The sequence below is a fragment of the Nipponia nippon genome, unplaced genomic scaffold (assembly GCF_047370975.1).
Source record: "Nipponia nippon isolate SJK-2023a ecotype South Korea unplaced genomic scaffold, ASM4737097v1 scaffold_7, whole genome shotgun sequence".
NCBI classification, from domain to species: Eukaryota; Metazoa; Chordata; class Aves; order Pelecaniformes; family Threskiornithidae; genus Nipponia; species Nipponia nippon.
Window position 1 is genome coordinate 43322713 of NW_028262391.1, and position 5140 is coordinate 43327852.

A 5140-nucleotide genomic window follows, 5' to 3' on the forward strand; every position below is an offset into this window, starting at 1 on the left:
GGAACCATGTAGAGGTTCACTTTTTCAGCACTGCCAAGCTGAGATGCTCTGCAGCAAGCTTCAGGAGTGCCAAGCGTCTGTATGGCGGATTCAAGATCTGATACCTCTGCACAAGATCCATAAATATCCATGTTTCCTAAACATGCACATTCCAAAATTTTGTTTTAGCTAATGAACCAAAAATCCTTATGAGGACTATATGAACGATACAATTACTACACCAAAACAATTACTATATACAAAAATTAATTCCAATTGACAAGCAATAAAACATAGAAAGAATTAGCAGTGGGAGCCTTAAAGTAATCACCACCCGTGATTGCTGTCCTGACCATCAAGAAAGACTTTAAAAGTATTCTGAAAAGACAAGCCCAGGAACAAAAATGACAGGGCAGAAAAAACATGGATATAATGGAGACATTGATTTTACAATACATTGACATTTTCCACACACATACTACCTCATGGCCCAAAGGAAATGGGTAACTGCGGTTCTCTGTTCTGTATAAGACCCGTATTATTTCTCCCCTTGCAAGTTTTCTCCGCTGTTGCAGATACCAGGTATCCTTTTTTTTCCTTCAAATTGTTTAACTGATTTACCTAGCAAAGTTAAATTCAGAGCAATTTCTTCCTGGCTATCCTTAGCATGAAGTTTGCTCTCTCTGTGCCAGATCTGAAGAAGAGTTTGTATCTGACTATCACAGTCTTGAGTAAAAAGATTACCTCTCCTTGCAAGCCATACCTTTCTTAAAAATTTAGGGCGCTTAAATTTATTAGAAATACTTAAAAATGTAGGCATAGACGATCAGCTCAGATATTTCAGAATTAGTACATAGACACAGTCAGTCCTGACCTCAGATTGCTATGCGCTTTTTTCCTGAAACCTGCTCCAATCTCATAAAAAGTACATTTCTTTGCTGATCTGAGTGAGCCCTGTTCCACCCAATTCACTGCAGTGGGTGTGCATTCGGGTTTATCCCACTGTTAAAACCAAAAGCTGATGGCTGTGAAGCATTCTGCAAATCTGGCTCCTTTTTTGTATTTGAAACCTGGGACTGTATTTGGAAGTCTGGTCCCATTTCTTATCACTGGTCCTCAGAAGAATCCACCCTACTACTTTCTCTGTGGCCACTCAAGTATTCTGTTTCATTAGTGGAAAACGAAAGCAGGATTCAAGAATGTAGTTTTGTTTGCTTTCATATAGTAAAACAAGTTGGTACAATGGATTTAAATGGAAGTGGAATTATATATGAAAATTTTTATCATGCCAGAAAATTTCAATTAGGGGAAATTAGCCACTTCGTTCTTTCTGATAAATTAATCATAGAGATTATTAAACATGCCACTTAACCTTTCTGGCGTAAGTGCCTGAGGCAGTAGTATTTAGGCTCTCCACATTCATTTGGAAATATTAATTTCTATGCAGCTGTCTTCCAAAATGGAATTTTCACTTGTCTTTTGTATAAGTAGGTCATTGTGCAGCTGTTGTTAATAGAGGCTGGCATTTGTAGAATGGTAAATCCACCATTGTACCCCATCGGTCACAAAATTGATCTCCATCAATTACAGAATATCCTTTACTAAAAAGCCCTTTCTCAGCCCCAAAGGGTGTCATCCCTCGCTACGATAGCCTTTGGCCTTTTTGGAATGGCAGTGTGTTTCAGCTGGTTATTTTGCAAGAGCTGAAGCACCACTATGTTCACACTATCTGTCTTCCATTAGTTTAAGGTTTTGCCGTGACTCTACATTATCGCTTCCGTCTACATTAGAGCTGCCTTAAAATTAATCTTGAGGGAAATCGGTATGACAGCTATCAGCTGTCAAAGAAACAGCTGTCTCAACTGCTGAACCTCCCAGGTCCTAATCCTCCTTCTACCCTCTACAATGAAATCAACTGGTCTTTTCAACGTAGACAAGGCCTTACTGTCCCTGTAGTGGCCAGCTGTTGCACAGCTTATGGAGCAACTCCTGGAACAGCTACAAACCTTATCCTGTGGTCTTTAAAGATTAGAATTAGGACCTTGACCTGGATATCTTTTGCATATGTCATAAAATTTGCATAGTCTGCTGCAGGAATAGTTTGAACTCTAGAACTCTCTGAGGTGTGTATAGCCTGTATCCTAGGGAAAGAAGGAAGGAAGTAAGAAAGTGCTGGAACCAAAGGAGGAGGTCTAAGAAAAGAAAATACAGATGGCAGATAATTTATAAACTTTAAGGTTAATGAAATGAGAGAGAACATCTCAAAATCTTAGAATACTAAGTGTTACAAAAGAAAGTAAATGGAATTTACATTATGTGAGCAGCAAGCACATTAGTTATGGGTAACAAAATCAGCATTTTAGAAAGCGGAATTGGTAGCAAGGCAGTGGTGTTACAGTTACAGTTTGTCCACACTGTGAACTAAAATTAATACATTATTGATTACCTTATTGATTACCTGAGTCTATACATTCTTGTGCAGATACAATTAAGTATGAGAAGAATGCTTGTAGATTTGGGATGTGAAGCCAACAAAATCCTGCTGACTTTGGATTTGGGTCAGATAAACTTGAAGATCTTAAAGGTTTAAGATCTGGAGGATTTGGAGACAATTCAAATAGTGCAAGGACTATGATAAAAAAAGACAGAAGGGGAAACAAAATTGAAGAGAGCTGTGTTGAAAATTGGACTGAGGTACAGTTGGGCAGTTGTGCTGCACAAGGACATGGGATTCAAATTTCATATAAAAAGGAAAAGAACAATTACAAGATTCACAATTGCTGCATGATCAGAGCGGTAAGAAGCTACAGAGCTTTACTGTGGTTCAGTAGCTTGGAAAGGAAGTGGAAAAGTGAGGTGGCCAGAAAAGAGAACTACAGTAATGAATGAGGATTTAAGAAAGGAATCATTGAAAGACATTTTAGCAGGTCACGTAACAAGAGGCAGTGAAATCCTGAGTGTGAAGAGAATAACACCTCAGATACCGCCCAAGTTTTGCAGTGAAAGGCAGGACAGGGAAATTGCCAATTTTGAAATAATAACAGTGGAAAAGTAGAAGCAAAAGTGAGACATCATCATCATCATTTAAGAAAACAACAGGATAGCTGGGAGGACCTGCAAGAAAAGTGAATGTAAATTTGTATACATGGCAGACCTTCGGCGTGAAGCTGATCCGTAGAAAGAGGTGAGGGTGCTCTGAGAGCAATGGCTATTGCTGATTGCAGGAGAGAAACTCAGGAAAAATGTATGTAAGGGATCCCTGGATTTGGTAGGGATGTGGTGAGACCACTTTCATGAAATCCATTTGCCCTGGTTTGAGAAAAATCAGACAGGTGAATCAGGAGCATTTCATGGCTCACTATCAAATGCTATCAGTAAGGTTAACATTTTAAAAAGGATATGTATTCTCTATCTGTGATTAATAGGAGATATTTATTAAGCCAAATAACTTTACATCCTGGGTTACAGCATGACTATGAACAGGAGTCTAGGATTATTGAGGACTTTATCCTAAAGGCCTTGAAAAGGAAGGAAAATGTGTAATGTTTACATGGCAGTGTGCATGATGACCTCAGTGGCTCCTTCAAGACTTACTGGGCACTTGTGTTCTTCTTTGTGGAATCAACTCCATAGTCCCAATTGTTACTTGTCGTTTCATTTTCCTTCCTTACATGAAGGTATGCAGGGAACCACATGCACTGATGGATGGTCAGGTAGGTCAGGCAACATGAGAGAAGCAGCTTTGCCTTGAAGAAATTGCCCAAACCTATAATTAGCAGGGATGAGAGTGGCCTCCAAAAATGTAAAAAAAAAATGAAAACGTATCAAGTGATTAAGATTTATTTTGCTGAAGAAAAAGGCTTTGGCCTGTTGAACAGTTATTTTAAGTCTGAAAAAGCAAACCTTAGAAACAAGCGTGAGGTAAGGAAGGACCTTTTTTCGACAGTCTGTTATCACTATACTAAAGGTGCACATTTGCTAATATAATTAAGGATCAATTAAGAATGTTTTTTGTTTTGCAGCAAGGGAAAGATGCTGATTCTGCTGCTTAAGACTTGGGCTGTGATTTTAGTGATCTGAGCCAAGTTCATGCTCTGTGACTCTGATTTAGGCCCAGATCCATAAAGGGGCTTAGGTGCTTAAAATATGACTTCGCTGGGATTTATTCACCTAAGCCGCAGAGTGCAATCTCTGGAATTTGACGTACTCCTTTACACGCCCGTGTTTAAACAGCATTCTGCTTTACGCCCAGAACAGCTTTTTTTGCCCCCGAAGAACGGCGCAGCTGCTCACTGGCCTGCCCTGGCCGGCCTGCCCTGGCCTGCCTTCCGAGCCGGCGTGCCGCTGCCCGGGAGCGGGCCTGGCAGCGCGGGCATGCAGGCCCCCGCCACCCCGGCTCGGGCCTGTAAGCTCCTTATGTAATGGCGGCGGGGAAGCCAAGGTTTCCAGAGCGCAAACCAGAGCAGCCGATGTGTCGTGCGGGGGCCGTCTGAGGTAGCGGGCAGATGATGCTGGCAGAAAGGGTGGGCACCCCTCTGCGGGGGGCTGAGATGTCTAGCGCAGGTTTCGGGGCGGCACCGACGCCAGGCTGGGGTTCAGAGCCGCATCCCTGCCCCGAGGCCTGGTGCCGGGACCACAGAGTGAGCGGTGCTTCCCTCGCCAGCCCCCCAGCCAGTCCCCCTCAGCTGGGCTGCGCCACGCAGGACCAGGCCGTGGGGCCGACCCAGGGCAAAAATAACCCCGAGAAGAGACGTTATTTTTAACCTGGTCGCTCCCTGCGCACCTACACGAGCAGCGGCCCTGACGCAACCGCGGCGGCCACCCGCGGGCCGCGGGCAGGGAGGGCGGGCGGCGAGGCAGGGCCCGCCGGGCCCCTGCGCCCGCCGCCTCGCACAGGTGCCCCGCGAGGCGGAACCCGCTCTTCCCTCAGCGCGGCATTTACAGCCGGGGTGCGCCGCGCAGCCCCGGGGGCCGGCGACCCCTCCGCGGGGGCCGCTACCGCTGCCCGCCCCGTGCGACGCCCGGCCGCTGCGAACGCTGCGGGCTGAGCGCGGCGGGCAGCCCCGGCCCCCCCCGCCGCCGCCGCCGCCTCCCCTTCACAGGGACCGGCAGGCGGGCGGGCCGCTCCTCCCTCCCCGCTGGCGCGGCAGCGAGGGAATCC